This window comes from Genypterus blacodes, unplaced genomic scaffold, assembly GCF_046128005.1.
Source record: "Genypterus blacodes isolate CSIRO-AG114 ecotype Tasmania unplaced genomic scaffold, CSIRO-AGI_Gbla_v1 ptg000133l_1, whole genome shotgun sequence".
Lineage (NCBI taxonomy): Eukaryota > Metazoa > Chordata > Actinopteri > Ophidiiformes > Ophidiidae > Genypterus > Genypterus blacodes.
The window spans coordinates 1899196-1916379 of record NW_027466935.1 but is presented as its reverse complement, the minus strand read 5'-3'; positions in this window follow the sequence as shown (position 1 = coordinate 1916379).

Below are 17184 nucleotides of genomic sequence, written 5' to 3'. Positions count from 1 at the left end.
GGGCGCTAAAATAAAATCTCCCACATCATCCAGGAGTGGAGCTTCCTGGCACTCTTCCTGGACATCTTGCATTTTCTGATCAATGTTACTATCATGCAGTCAAACCCCTGCTGTCCAGATGCTTTTCTGGGATTTGTGCTGAAATAATGGTTCACCTGGTTCCCCTGCTCACCCACGCTCAGTATCTGTTTTATTGAACCTGCTTAAGACTGTTTTGCCTCCTACTAACTTCCAGTATTATCAATGAAGAAAACCTGGATTGAGGTCACGGGTTATAAACCCTTCATTCCCTGACTACACACGGCTGCTACGCCGCGGAGGTTCATTAAGCAAACCTTCAAAGACATTCCTGGAATTGATCATGGAGCTGCAAGTGATGTAATGTATGCTGTCCTGTTTATTTGCAGATTGTTAATGATAAGCGAGGACAGACTTGGTGGCACCGTTGGCTGAATGGAAGACGACGTCTGGTGGGAGTCGTCAGGCCTAACGCGACATGATAGGGAAAGGAAACATCACAAGGTCAGTATATTCAACTACTGTAATGAGTCCAAACTTCATTATGGACATCCTGACACAAAGTGGAGGAGGAGACGTTCAATTGACAGTGTAATGACTTTCTAAATGCAAACCGTTTAACCCCAAAGATTTGGGCGGAGCTAAGATTGATCCACTGTCCCAAACGGGGACGCGCTGTAAAATACACTTTCCAGAATCGCCAACGTTTTAGTCAATTGGAGGCAGGAATGATAAACTCTACCTGTCGATGAATTGTCCCCGTCAGGCGTTTTTAGCCAAGTCGACCCTCGCGCTCATCAATTCCTGCGCTGACCAGTTATAGGTATTGATGAAAAACAATTTTAGTTAATTAGGGGATGTGTTTATTGATGGCTCCGCATTGACTACAGCTGGACAAGGGAAATGGCGGCGTGCTGGGGAGACATTTTGCTCCAACCTGAGCTTACTGCCGTGTAGTAAAGGTTTAAAGAGGCCACTGAAATGTTATAAATGACACGCCTTAACTTTTCAGTTTAATGTCAAAATGTAAGTGATTCTTCAATGCTCATTCCTAAGAGTGTATGTAAACAACACACAAAATGACATTTCCATAAAGACTATCATAAATAGTTTGGCAGTGTTATGGTTTCATATGTGATTTAGTATATGCGATTTCACTCAAGTCCTAAATATGAACAGTACTGCAAAAATGTGATTGTTTTTGTTCATTAGTTTCACTGAGCAAGGCTTTGTCAGGCTCTGTTCCTATTCACTCACTATGGTGTCTTGCTATAGAGCCACATAAGGCTTGAACAGCTGCCTTCTGAAGGTACATTGTGCTGTACGCAGCATTATTAGTGGCAGTAGCGTGCTCACCTGTAGAGCATAATGCGTGGGATTTGTGTGATCCACCCTGCAAACAGCAGCCAGGCTTTCTCTGTAGCTATACAAGGTGTGTGTTGAGGGGGTGTGTGGGTGGCTGGCTGGGTGTGTGTGAAAGATGCTCGCTGTAACGCCTTGGATGTGGTTCATGCGTCAAAAGTTTTTGACTTTTCTTACGTGCCACAACTTGCCAAACATCCAAGATAAGCATCTTTCGTCTTAGATTCCGAGCACTGGATCTGCGGCGAATCCAGTTTGCATGTGATAAACAAACAACAGCAAATGAGAAACAGTGTATTCCCGGGGGTTATTTGTCGTCGAGTTAGTGCAGTGTAAATACCGCGTTCCCGTTATGTTCGGGGAGAGACGCAGCCCAGTTTGAGACTATTTTGGGTTTGAATCAAAGAAATATTTGGGTTTGCAGAGTTCAGTGTGCAGGGAGGTTCCCCGCGTGTGGATCTGCTGCCCATTTAGCCTCGCCGCTATAGGGACGGGGCTTTGTTGCCGATTTACCCCGACTTTACCATGTCACGAAGCTGCGTCGCCCCGCCACCAAAGCCATGAAAGCTGTGCATTCCTCTACCGAGACAATCTTGGGGCTAAGGGGTTAGGGTGGCTTCTCTCTAGAGGTTAAGTGGGATAAGTGTGTGGCTCATGTCAACCCCCACTACCCCCCAATAGTTTCTGGAAAATTTGCAATGGGGTCAGATTGGATTACTGTGTTTTGGTATTTACATGGAGACAGGGAGCTTTGAAATGGAAAACCATAGGCGGAAAAGCAAGTGCCATGCAGTCTGAAAGGCCGGGTAAGGGAAACCAGCACTGATTTCCACTGACGGGACGGTTGAATACATGTCTTTTATGTCTTTATATCCCCCACAATCAGACATTCTGCGACGGAGAGGAGTGATTGGGGTAAATGGATCAACTGCAATACCGATCTCTACAAGTAAATCCACAATAAATACTGTGAAAGACGTTTAATAGGAAACGAGGAGGTTTGGTAATTACAGACGTACCACATTATGGTCCCAAATGCAGTTAAAGAACATTTGAGCAGTCCTGCGCTTTGTCTCAACCCGGAATGTGGCTTAAACGTGACCTTTTCCCTCCGAACGTTCCCATGAGCCGCGGCGTTCCTGGATTTTTGTCGCCCCATATACCTGGGCGTCATTGCAGAGCTGCTGGGATTGAGTTTTCCAGGTTGGGATCCACCAGCCACTCCCTACAGGTGCTGTGTGCAGACCTGAGCTCATAATCCCGCCTATTGACTGGGGATTTTCACGCACAGCTCATCCCACCGCTTCAGAATATTCCTTCTTTTTTTTTTAGTATAGACTGGTTTTGATTTTGCTGAACGGAAGTCATTAATTTCTATATATCAAGACTTAAATCATTTCTTGGGGCCTCTCCTATACAAAACCTGTCTTTGTCTGTCAGTCCTTCAATCAGTACCAATGCTTGTTTTGTCAAATCCCAATCCACACATGATTTACTGTCTGTCTGTCTGATCTTTAAGACAAAACCTATAACTTGAAATATTACTCATGTTTTTAATACACATTAAAATAAATACACAACAGCAACAGGTGTTACTTGCTTCTAATGCTATATATCTTTAAGAGTCCTCTCATGTGGTGTGTAGGAGTAGAAACCTTCCAGCGGGAAGCAAATGTTTTTCCTTTTAAGTTCACTGCACCCACCTCCCCAGCTGAAACTTGACCTCCCGTTTCTGGGTGAATTAACGGTTTTGTCAGTAGCGAGAGCAGCAATCTGAAGTGTATGCGGCGAGGCTGAAGTTGAGTGCGGTCAATTGAGTCTTCCACAGGCTCCCAGCACTGCGCGAAGGACGGCTCCATCTATTAACTGTTCAAGCCATAATGCCTTGTAAATGTTTGCGGATATAACTCCTCTGGGTACCGAGCCCCTGCATTAAGCTGCTGCATGGAGGAGGGAGAGAGGGAAAGAGAGAGAGAGAGGGAAAGAGCGAGAGAGAGACTATGATCACATGTTATCTCTTAAATTAAAATAACACGCTTGGACTGACTGGGAATCATTTTTATCAATAGCTGGAGATGTGAAGTAAAAATTGAACACACGTTTTAAAATAGCAAAACGTTATTATTACGCAATCAGTTCAGATTGAAGTTGTGGTAAAATACAGTTAACACATTTACCTCAATGTCCTTATTAAAATGGTTAGTTTCGGCCAGAAGTTAAGCAGCCACGTCAAAATAAAGTCAAACTAATTTTACATTTAATGACGTCAGACATATTTTGCACCCCTTCGACATTTGTCCTTTGTTTGGATTTTGAGATTTAGTGGAGGCACCGGTGATTGTGCGTCAACTCGTTTTTTCTGGCTTTGTGCGTCCTGACACGAACGTGTGCGTTTGGGGAAATTGGCCCCGTTAAAGTAGCGCGTGTGTGTATATGTGTGTGTGACTTTGAAAACCGTCTAGTTTATCATTTTGTAGGCACGCATTAATAAGAGCACAGGAAAAATTAAGGCTCCTGCTTTAGATATTTGGTGAGTTAAATATGGCTCAAATTTCAGAGCCTCTCCTCTCTCCCCCTTTCTCTCTCTTTCTCTTTTTTTTAACAAGAAGTTTTCCTTTCCTCCCTTTTTCATGTTCCAAATTGCGAGCCGTCAAAGACTTGTGACATTTGAAATATGAGCCCGGGCCTTATTTACCAAGTTAGACAATACACGAAAACCACATGAAAATCAGAAATGAGTAGGATGCGGTTTGGGAGTTGTGCTTTCATTTATTGAAGTTCCTACAGATGTTTTGCATAAAGGCGTTTTTCGGGGGGTAATGAGGGGGAGTATTTGAACGTAAGCTGAACCTGGTTGGCCCGAACTTTAATGGAGGATACTGCAGAGTGAGAGCGGAGAGGGGCCGAGATCTCAACAGGCCCGAGTCGAGTTGCCTTTACGACTTTATTTTAGCCTCGTAAGTTTTGGAAAACTGAGAACAAAAAGGTCACGATCTTTAATCAACGTGGCCGTTTAAACGTCGATCCGTGTGCAATTACGCACATTGCCTGATCTATAAAAGTCTGTTAGAACGGGATTCTGCGCACACCTGTTGATTTACTCCCGCGTTTGAAATCCTGTATCGTGATAAAAAGCTATGAAAAGATCGAGTCCCCGCATCTAGCAGCCCCATTTCCGCGCGTTACCCGTCGCTTTGTAAATAACTTCCGAGCTGAAACGCAAACACCCAGATCCAAGATGACACAAGCGCGCCAACCATCCAACCAACCAATTAAAATCCGATTAGGGAAACCTCTTAGTTGTCCAACCTTTCGGGCAGCCAGAAAGCCGTGTAACCTCTCCTCGCTCGGGGTCACGCACCTAATAAGATCCATAGCCTATAGTGAAGCCGCAGACCTTCACAAATGCTCCTGGCGACCGAGCGTGGCCCCGGGGACCTTTGGGCTCACACACACAGCAATCTAATTTGTCACTGTATTAAAGAATAAAGTGGGATTCCAGTTAATTAGTGGCGGAGTGAACACGATTGAACATTATATGATTTGCCCCCCAACCGGCCCCCCGGTTTGTTAGCGCGGATTTGGGCTGGATCAGCTTTTGTGCTCGGCAAATGAGAAGTGAGTAGCGCGGTGCCGACGCACAGTGTCGTTTTTGTGGCCTGGCGACAGTCTCGATTCATGGGAAAGACTTAAAGGAGACCCCGCGTTATCACAGGACCTCATTATCTCATGTCTGCCGCCATCTTTGGGAAGCAAACCCTAATCAAGAGTGGCACAGACCTACTTTGCAGAACTTTGGTATAATAGCCGCCCCCCTCTCTCCCCTCCTTTGTTCTCTCTCTCTCTCTACACACACACACACACACACACACACACACACACACACACACACAGGTCGTGCCATAACATTATGGCAGTGTGACCCATTGGAGACTTATGGTCAAAGTAGCTTTTCACAACAAAATGAGTCACATAAATGGGCTAAATAAAACCATCATCTGTCTGCCTGCTTGTTTTTATTGCGAAAAATGTGGTAATAACGTGGAACTACACACAGGCCAGACAATTATTGATTTTTAAATGCCATATGAATTATAAATGTGATTAGAGCGCATTATTGTTTCCGAAACTTGAATAAACCCTCACAGACTGTTACACTGAGACATTTGTTCTATTGCATTTGTTCTTTTTTCCGCTGAATAACTCGCCGCACGCACGACGATGGCAAACCTCCTTCTTCTCCTCCTCCTCCTCCTCCTCGCTCTCGACAGGAGGAAGGTGCCTCACTCGGCTCGGTCATAAAGCATTTGTTTACCTCCAGGTGAGTGTCGCGGGGAGTGCAGGGGAAAGATTGCCGCAGAGATTTACACCTGTCTCCCTGCTCAAACACTGGAGCCTATAGCCTACAGAGATGGAGCCACTGGAGCCAGCGAGTCTGGCCTCTGCTAGACAAGCCCCCCCCCCCCCCCCCCTCCCGACCCCACTCCTCTTCCTCCTCCTCCTCCGCTGCTGTGGATTAAACAACATCATAAAAAATGACCATCAACGCGCACACTGTAAACAGATTACCCCGGCCGGCGCCTGGCGCACAAACGCCGCGGTGCCGCGGTGTACAGGGCGGAGGGACCCCGGGCATGCAGCGGCGGCGGCGGCTCCACGCGGGCCATGTGGCCGGTGGCTCCGCGCGGTCATCCGGCGGCTCATTTACCGTAAACACACCGCTCTGGGCACCGCTCATGTAAACACGCTGACCGGCTTTGAAGTGCTCGCTGCGGGCTCCTGGGACACTCTCCAGCCGGGGCGCTTTGATTTGTTACCAGACGGAGAGTCGCGCAGATTTCACACGCAGAGCAACGGCGTTTAGTTTTTGAAACTGAAAAGTGAAAGTAACATTTATTCCTTAACGTATTTGTCAGGCAAATAGACGAATGAATAAAAAAAAAAAAAGCAGTATATCCACATTTGTATGCCCGGTCATGTATGTGAGAATAGCCTCTATCTCTCCCTGGCCTCTGCTGTACCTGCACCACCGTCCAGCCTATAGACTCAGACCCATATTGTTGTGAAAACGTCCCCCAGCTCTTCTCCCAAAGTCCCCCGACCTGCTGAGATCAGTTAACTCGCATTAGAGCAGAAGCGGTGTCGTCATTGGTTCGTCGCTCCGGTAAGAGATCCCGTTTTTTGCGGTCAAGCATCCACGGATACAAGGTGTCATGTCACCACCTGTACATTTAAAGGAGTGTTTATGCGTCTGTGATCTATAGAGGATGACATGACAATTCACCCAAAGCGTTTAGGTTGTGACGGATACACACACTGTTTATACTACCATGTGCTGGTTAGGAAAGTTTTTCATAATATCACACATTTCTGTATCTTGTGAAATAGATCTGAATAATACAAATAGGTTGAAATCCCAGTCTTAATTAAAATTTATAAAAAGAAAATGTAAGTTTGTTTTTATGTATGCCAGACTTTAGAGGTTACACATAAACCCTTTTCACATATAGGGTTAATCAGAGGAAACCCCCCCAAAGCCCCTTTGAATTACACACACACACACACACACACACACACACACTGCATTTTCTGTCTCACACTTGCTCAGCCTCAGACTCGACCTGCATTGGTCAGCCAATGGATTTAAGTGTGACTGTCAGCGTGGAGCTTGTACCTGATACCTACACATAAACGTCTCAGCCTGTGTGGTCACTCTGATTGCAGCATCTGATCCATCTTGGACCTTATGCACATATGGTTTATCTCTTTATTGACGTTCTTCAGCCTGGATGCTGACTCACTAATAATATTTGCCAGCTAATGCTTTCTTTAATTCTGAGGCCTGGATATGAAGCAGGTCTGGCACATTTTTTTCAGAGGTTCCTCCAGTGTTAAATTCTCCCAGACATGTTTGAATCTAAACTATCATCATATCCCACAAATGGCTGTTTTTGATCTCTGATGTAGGTAAACTTTGCTACCTGAGTGATATGATTATGACTCCACATTGAGTGAAATGTTGCCCACTATCTCCTTGTTGTAGTTATCTCCTTGTCTCCTTGTTTTGTTAGGCTCCATCCTGGTGTTTACACATGCTAAATAAGCATGATTGATTATTTGCAGAGCCAGCAGGCATAGATCATGATTATTAGTCCCTTCTGGTAATGGAAGAGCTTTTAGCTTAAACACTGATATGCAGGATGACTTTAGCTGCAAATTGTCTTGGGAGAGCCCAGTGGTGGTATTTTGTTGTGAAATAGTAAAATACAAAGTTAAAATGCGTAATAAAGATGATGCTAATTGATGTTAATGAAAGCAAAGGATGAATGACTTCACTCAGTTGTTATGTCAGTAGTTTTTCCATTTTGTTGACATTCACTCTTTCAGTCATTTGTCTTAAGCCTTTCACATGATGTTGTTCTGAGAAGCTGTGTGTGTGTGTATGTGTGTGAGTGTGGCAGTGGTGTATATGTTCAGCTTGAACATTATGAAAGGAAGCCTTCCATCCAGGGCAGTCATGAGGGAATACAGACGAGGAGGCAGCAGAGGCAAAATGAGAACGGTGATTTCCAAAATGGCTCGGCCATTGAATGACAATAGCCAGACCTCTCTCCCCTCTCTCTCTCCCCCCCCCCCCCCCTCTCGCTTTCACTGTGCAGATGACAAAAACTAACACAATAAAGGGCAAAGAGAAAATAACATGATTTCCTCCGATTTGAACAAAGCACTTGTGATTTAAATCTGGCATGGAACCATATCAAGACTAAATTAATTTCTTATCGGATGTGTCCTGTGTGTCTTCTGAATTTTATCAAGGCCACAAACGAGGTGTGTGTGTGTGTGTGTGTGTGTGTGTGTGTGTGTGTGTGTGTGTGTGTGTGTGTGTGTGTGTGTGTGTGTGTGTGTGTGTGTGTGTGTGTGTGTGTGTGTGTGTGTGTGTGTGTGTGTGTGTGTGTGTGTGTGTGTTTAGGGGGGGCTGCTTATCAGGACATGTTTTGCAAACAGTGTTGCTTTCCTTATGCTCGGGGCTCCTATCAGTGGGAATATATGCACTCAAGTTTATCATATTTGCCTTAGGCGATAGTGTTCATAAAGAGCACATCGTTCAAGCATTTTAGGGAGGCACTGAAAGGCAGATGCAGCGTTCAGTTATAAATTATGGTTATGAATATAGAGACATTTATGGAAAGGCAGTGAATATAATCAGTGCTACACAAAACTGGAAACAATTACAGGTTAATGATTAGACATTAAACTGTACACACGTGCACTTCCTTCATGAATAATACATATAATTTGAATGTTTTAATACCTACAAATTCAAACACTAAATCATTTAAAGCATGATTTGATGTTTGTGTAATTCCATTTTTCAATACTAATTATTCTGGCATCAGATTTCCAGAAACCGGGCGGAATTGTTGCACAATCAAAAAATTGGCGTGTGTGCGCCTGAGCAATATGTCCAACATTCCTCTAATACAAGGCAGTGTCGGCGAGCAGCCCTACATGCTCCCTCATCCGTCAAGGAAGGGGAGATTTTTTTCAATAAATAATTCACCACTGATAGCCAGCACTAATGCCTACACGAACAAATCTCTCAGTTACAGCCATCCTGGGAGTAAGCCAGTCCAAGAGCATACTTAATAAACAAATACAGGGTCTGACAAGCTCTGGTTTCACCAGTGTCTTTCCGAGAGGAAAGTATTTGAAGACGGTGGGTGAAACAACATCCTTTCTGTGGGTGAGGGTTTAGGGGTCAGGTGTGGGTTATTCCTGCAAGAACGCCTCGTCCTGTTGCGTCGTTGCTCCTGATCCGTTGTACGCAAAAGCGCAAGTGGAGTTTGGGTTTGTCTTTCATTTCTGCCTCTGCGCTCTCGACAACCTTCCCTCACCGTCTAGTGTGAATGAATTGGCAGTTATTGCATAGATTTTAAAGATGGCACAGATCCTTTCTTTTGCACAGGACCACCTCAACCCAAAGGGTTGAGGTGGCTATGTACACAATCATGCCTGCCTGCCTGTGTGGGTGTGTGTGTGTGTGTGTATATACACTCTTTTCAAGGATTCATTGCGGTATTTCTGTTTTTGAGGCTCAAGGGTAGCTGATTTTGGTTCTCCTTTTGAAATATAGACAGAAAAATTTCCAGGGCGATCAGGCTGGTGTATGAGTAAGTGAGTGCGTGTGTGTTTGTGTGTGTGTGTATGTGTGTATTCGTGAGCATGCACAATCAGGTGCATGCTTGTGGATGGACATGGTCTATGGCCATTTATTTAGCCCATCTGTGTGTCTGCTGCAAGACTCCCTGGGCCATTTATTTAGCCCATCTGTGTGTCTGCTGCCAGACTCCCTGCATGAAATATTCAAGGTCCAGTGAAAATTGATCCGCTGATCTGAAGTCAGTCTCTCTCTCTCTCTCTCTCTCTCTCTCTCTCTCTCTCTCTCTCTCTCTCTCTCTCTCTCTCTCTCTCTCTCTCTCTCTCTCTCTCTCTCTCTCTCTCTCTCTCTCTCTCTCTCTCTCTGACCTGATTCCCTCTGGAGTTTGTGTATAGAAGAAGGATCCTAATATCACATATCAGTTAGATGACCAAGTTCAGGGCCCTCTTGTCGACGGCTGCAGCAGCTCTGTGCTCGAGTGCTTGGATCAATGTGGGGTACGACGGGACCACACCCACACACCCATCAGGCCCTGTGATTGGATTGAGCACTTTTTGATCACTTACCATGAATTTCCTAGTGTGGAATATTATTTCATTTTTAGCCCCTTGTAATGAAACTCAGGTCTCATGGATCTATTCCGCTTACACCCTTTCAAAAATATACACGTGTCTAAAAATCCATTTAACTGGATTTTGACACCTAACAAATCAAAATTCTCCCAAGTGATAGATTTGGAACAGAGTAAAATAATAAATAGCCCTGGCTGGCTCATACGCTCAAGCAAAACACTCAAAACTGTACAAAAACACCCAATTCATCCGCTTTGCCATCCAAGGAAACTCCAAACAGTATCGCCCGACAAACCCTCCCCACCCCCATCCTATTGTATCCACCTACCCAGGCACTTCCACTGGTATACGTGCTCCCCTAAATGTGCGCGGTTACTCCACCTCGCCACCGCCACAGAGCACACAAGGCGCGGAGCGAGCTGCACCCTGAGCAAATGAAAAACAATCTGAGGAAGCGAGGGAACAATCCTAGACAGGCTCCAGCGGGCCGCCATAAAAAGAGGGGCTGCCTTCTCTCTCTCTCTCTCTCTCTCTCTCTCTCTCTCTCTCTCTCTCTCTCTTCTCTCTTCTCTCTCCGGCCTCTCCCCTCATGCCTTCAGCTTTAACTCTACGGGCTGATGAAAGATCAATGGGCCGACTGGGGGACCTAGCTGCCGGTCGAGCCCGCTGTCCGCCGCCGCTCCGCCAGGAAACAAGTTAATTACAAAAAAAAAAAAACGACTTAAAAAGCAGTTTGCCGAATGTTTTAGCGTTGGGTCTTTTGTGAGGGATTAAACAGTTGTGGGCTCGTTATACGTGGTGCGTGCTTTCCTGTTATATGGTTCACGCTGCGTCCAGCCCTTTGCAGCCAGACTCACTTTTTTGAAAAATGTTGAATGTTTTCCAGCCCATGGATCATATTCCAAACTCTTTTTTAACCCCCCCCCCCCTTTAACACTCCTTTAACCCCCCCCTGCAGTAACCTCGCTCCAGGTCTCCACTGGCTAACTCGGCCTGCTGGATCTCCGGCACTCGTAATAGGGGTTGGCGCTAGGGTTTGGTGCAAACACGCAGCAGCAGACAAACAAATCATGTTAAGTCTCTCGCTGCTATGGCTGGCAGCACGCTCAAAGGAGAGCCGGTGCCCTGCCAGGGGAGGGGAGGGGGGGCACCCATTTTCCCAGGGAGGGGGTGAGGGCGAATGTGAGGGGAGGCTAACGTAGAGGGGAGGAGGCCTGGTCCTTATCGAGGGCCGGATCACAGACACCTCCGCCCCTTCTGGCAGGAATGCGTACAGCTCCTGTGGGAGGAGATAGGGAGCGAGCGAGAGAAGAAAGGAGGAGGAGGAGGAGGATACCAGCAAACTTACAGAGGGGAAATGAAGGGGAAAGAAAAGAGAGGGTGAGGTAAAGCGAGAGACTGAATGAAGGAGGGAGATGGGACGCAGAAAGAGCGAGACAGGCCCGAGCTGAGGAGAGAGGGAGCGTCTGTGAACTCACACACCCAGACACACAAACACACAGGACATTAGGCTCCTTACATACCTGTCTAACCATCTGGTTTAACTCTGACAGCATGTCACCCTCACTGATGACACCTTTGCCACCACAGGCATGTTGAGACTGTTGTCACAAAGACAAGACAAGACTCACTACAGCGCCTGACTCATCGGATTATAAAGTTCTTCGAAAGTTAACAATCAATTCGAGATCACCAATGTGGGGCGGCGCCTTTTATTCGATTTTTCCTCATATTACTTTTTAAAATAACCACTCCCCAAACTCAAATTGTCCAAACTTCCCTTCTGAGAACTTATGTTTCTGCAGATATTCCCTAAACAAACACAGGCAGCACGAGTGACATATCGAGTGTATTAAGATCCTCCAGTGTTGCGTCGTGTAATATTTCAGCGCCAGCGTCCCTCGAGAGGGACATATTTGTATATAAAGACGAGCGGGTTGCAGTTGTGCTCTTAAGGTGGTATTGCTGAGCTCTTTATGGCTCTGAGTCAGAGGGGAAGAGGGGATTTTGTCAGGTGGAGATTGGGGTTCGGGGTTCATTTACAGTTCAAGCAGGAGCATTCCACGCAGTCTTTACATTTCCATTCGGGCCCTCGCTCTCGCCTCCGTCCTCTTCCACTTTCCTTTCTATCACACTGTTCTTACTTTCTCTCTTTTAATGTTTTCAAATGCAAATGCAACAAGTAGTTTTTCCACCGCTGACATGTTTCCCATTTTGGTCTGGAGACACGGCGGAGCTTTTTGACATTTTCTGCATGCTTCGCTGAATGCCCAGGAGCTATTTCCATGATGGAGATGTGGGTCACGCTGTAATGTACATACAGTAACTCCTATACACTAATCCCTTAATGACCAGAGGTGTGTGTGGGTGTGTGTGTATGTGAAATGCACAAGTGTTGGCTCCAGTGCAACACAAACAGACGTCTTCCCACCCGACGCCATTCCAGCACCCCTGGGTAATCTCCCTCCTTAACACTTTCATGATCTGACAATAATCCCGAAATCAGACAGACACGACGCTGCTTCATGTACACGCCTGAGCTGAGAGTCACATGACAGGAAGGCCTCCACAAACGCAGTAACAACACAAAGGAAGTGCTGGCATGAGCAACAGTCATAGTAAATGTTCTGTTTAGTGTCCATTATTTAGTGTAGTTTTTGTGTATTATATAACCAGTAGCTATAATGTTAATGTTATGATTTAAAAAAGAAAAAAGAAAAAGGAAGCTTCTAGAATTACACAATCTTTCTTTCACCACACACCATTACACATTGTAAAGTAACGCAATTAATGCACTTGAAGGTCATGTTAACATTTCTCCTCCCTGTTGTTGTTGTACTGTGACAGGTTTTGTGTATTCAGCACTGTGGCAGTTCTACTTAGAGGGAGAGACGGACTGAATCAGTGTGAGGCTGAGCCGGCTGTTGGGCTGCTGTACAATTTGTTTAATTTGATCTTTTATCCATTTTCAAGCACAAGAAACATTAAAAAGCTTGTAATTTGTAATTGTATAATTGTTTTTCCTGTATTAAAATGCAAAACGCAGATAAGGTCAATATGTCAAACACAGTTTAAAAAAACTATACAAATAGACCTAATAATAAAGTTGATAACAATGGCATAAAAGTTGTGATAAGAGTATAATTATCTATATATTTAATGTGGTTGTTGCATTACATACAATGTACAACCGACAGTTTTCAGTATGATTGTAAATTATTCATTCCCAAAAATTGTAGATTAAGTTTTATTATAGTTTTATCTCTGTTTTGCCAGTGGAAACCGAAAATGCATTTACTACTCCATGCCATTTACTTAAAAAGGAGAGAAAGATTTAGTTGTACGTGTATTCATTTAATTGACGGTTTAGATGCATTTATTCTGCCTTTTTCTTAAATACAGATACATTACATTTAAAGATATGCATCACATCATCAGTTATTGATAAATGTATAAAATCCCGTATTAGTGTAGCCAGTAATAAGTCTAAGTTAGTTTGAGTGTTTCTGATGGAGTGCCTCAGTGTACTCCACAGTCCGCTGCTCCTCTTTGTGTTTTCTTCTAAAGAATACTTTGCCGTCTGAGCTAAAGAGCCTTAGCCCAGTTCCATGTGTTTGTCCGACCAAAGCGGCAGCAAGGTCTAACTTATTGCTTGCACATGTGACCGGGTGAGTGTGTGTACGCGCCACGGCCGATCACACAGCATCCCCTCGCCCCCGAGAAGATCTGTACCTTCATTAATGCAGGCCCACGGCGAGCGCACGTCTCCACATATGTTTGCATGGGATGCAAACATCTGGCTTATTTTGAATGCTCACCTTTCCTCCCGCTGACTCTCCTCCTGCTCCTTTCCTGCCGTCCTGAGAGCTGAAACTCGCACTCCTTCTCTCCAGAGGACAGGAAGTGGCGCTGGCCTCGGTGTGGCGAGAGACTTCAAAGGGGGTTGAGATGTCAACTCTCGAGTAAGCCGAGGGTCGAACCTGGTCAATGGCGGGGATTTGTCGTCTAATAGCCCCTCTGGGGAAACTTTAGGGTTACTTCCAGAGGTGCTGAAAGTGGGATTTTATGGAGTTTGCTGCGTCATTAGGTCATTTAGTTTCACATGTTGTTTTCATTACACTGAAGCTAATTATACTGATAATAGAGAGGTGAATACTACTTTCCCCTGGTTTAATGTCGTTTTAGTGCGCACCTATCGCTGCATCCAATCTCACACAGCATTACGTGATTAATGTTATGTCAAATTCATAGTATTGTCCACGTGACCTGCTGATGACATCACCCAGGGCCGCTCTATCTCCTAACACACTGCAGGCAGTAACTTCAGTTCACTTTCATATTGATGTTTCCCTCCCTTGTCTCTCCATCAGCAATATGTTTAATGGTCACATTCTGTGCTTATTCAGCACAAGAAAAACGAGAGCAAGGTAAACATGCCAGCCGGAGAGCACCAGACATTTATCTTTGAGCTCCAAATGACTGGATTGCATTTAACGAGACATACGTGAGTCGAGAGGGCAGACATTTGTTTTGTTTCCTGACAGAACGCAACAAAATTAACTGACAAACACTGAAGTTCCCCGCGAGTTTGGAGCCGCGTCGTGTTGCGGCGCTCACGGAGACGAGCTGGCCGTCTGCAGTCACCGTCCGTCTCTGCGTCGTTTAGAGGAAATGCTTGTTTAATGGCTTGATCCATTGTGATTGGAGTGGTTAATTGATGATCTGGTTGTAAATTTCTTTCTCATGGCTGTCACTATCTCTCCTCCCCTTCTTTCATCGTCCTCCCTGTTTATCCCTCTTTGTCTCTTCCCCTCCACTTGCTCGCTCGCTCCCTCGCTCCTCCTCTTCTTTGACTCACGCATGGACAGAATCCATGTCTCTCCCTCGTTGTGTTCCCCTTTATTGATTGGAAAATGAAACACGAGGCTCTCTCTCTCGAAACATTCACAGTTGAAATCCCGTCTAATTGCCCAGTTGAAATCCATCTAATAGAATTATTCACAGTAAGGTAGTGGGATCTGTTTGCGTTGGCCGGCAACCAACAGCGAGCATCGAGCAGATTTGCCAGGTTTGGAGGTTGAGGATTTGCCGCCGCTACAGATGTGCCGCCTAATTGCAGATCCCACCATGCGGAAACTATTCTTCTCCACCGTTTCAAAGCATCTGCAATAGGTGTCAACGCAAGGTTAAACCAACTTCAAAAAATCAAATCCTGTTTCCATTCCTCATGGTTGGATTGACCGTGCGCCGCTGTGTGTGCCCACAGGAAAAGGGAAGAAGGAAAGGAGAGGGAGAAGCATTCATTACCCGCCCATGCTGCTTTCCTATAACAAGAAAATGGCAGAAATAACGCCGCATATTATGAATTATTACCTGAGTTTCAAATGTTTAATATACTTGAATAATTCTTGCTGTTTGCGGCGTTTCTAAGACATTTCAACAAGTAGTTTTATGTCGTTGAAAACCTCATTGTCAACATGCCTGCTCACGTTAATGAGAATTATGAACTGTAGCTAATTGAATAGAAAATGCAAACCGGACCTCACATCAATCTTGTGCCGAATTGGCTGCATTCTGGGAAGATATTGATTCAGTCAGTTAGTTAATGGTGACTGTAGACGGTAAATGAAATCTGGCAAAATAAGTGTAGGGTTTCATATTCCTGTAGCTAAAACGATGTCGATAGGAGGAATTTACTCGGCCCTAAATCACTCTGAAGGACAGGAGTTAGAAAACAACTTGTGTACGAATGAATGTCAAGTGAGGCAACATAATAGGTGTTAATTTCCACACCAAGGGCCGACCTCTCTTCACCTCTCAGGTAATTATGCTCTTGAATACACAGCAATAGCAGTTTTATGATGAGTTCAACAAGGTGACGGTTAAACATTAACCGATGGACAACGCAGGGCCTATAGCACTGTACAAAAGTGATCAATGGAGGGGTCACAGGTCACACACCCGTGATTTATCCTCCTAGAAATTGTCCTTCTGGTCACTTAGCGGTTACTTAGTTATATCCACAATTATCAGCTTTTCCCGCTGAATGTCTGAGAAGGCTAAGCTGCATAATACATCCACAATATCAACATGACATTGCCGCCTGATGCGTTTCTTTTCGTGTAGAGCCTGTCTCTACTCCGTGAGCACAGAGGCGGCTTCTGCAAAATTTCACGGCAGATTCTGTCAATTTCTTTGGAAACGAACATGGCAGAGGAGAGAGACAGAGAAGGGCGGGAGATGAAAGTAGAGAGAGAGAGAGGGAGAGAGAGAGACGGTGGCAGGGAAATGCACTTGTTGACTCCTCTCTCTCTCTCTCTCCCTCTCGCTCCCTGCTTTGTGGTATGTAAATATGCATTTACGGAGAGCTTATTCTGCACATTTTCCATATTGGGGTGCTTATTGCAACGCTTACCGTGTAAACTCTTCCAGTCTTTATGGTTTATCTTCATTCTAACCCCAACATACAGAAAGCGTACTGCATACTAATTGTCGTAGCCTTCCCCTGTTGTTAGCGGCCGGGTGTTGTTGTACATAGATGCGGGCTGTGCCTAAAATCATATGACCCTTCTGGTTGTAGCTTGCTTGTGTTTGGCAAAGCGTTCTCTACACATTGTGTCACATGTATACTTTGTCATAAATGGAAATGGTGCTAGATTTCTATCAATACAAACAGAAACAGCTACAAATCAGCCCATTGTTTTTACTGTTTGTGCACATTGATATTCTGTAAACTTGCAGGCATTTTCGTAGGCGGCAGGGAAAGAGAGGGTGACTGGAAGTGTGTGTTTGTTTTTTGTGCGTTTGTGTGGTGTGTGTGTGTGTAGGTGAGTGAGCGTGCAGTCCTGTGTCTGGCCAGCCATGGCCACATCTGTTTGTCATGTTAGCACTTAAGCGCCTGCAGGAGCCACGATACTAAGTGGAGACAGAGTCCTCTCTCCTGCTCTCTCCATCCTCCCTTTCTCCTAATTACATTTGTTCATTAATCCATTTTCTGCCCACTTCTCTTTCTGTTTATGTTCTCGCTCCAGTGGGCTTTTGCTTTCTTCGACCAGCAGACAGTGACCTTTAAAG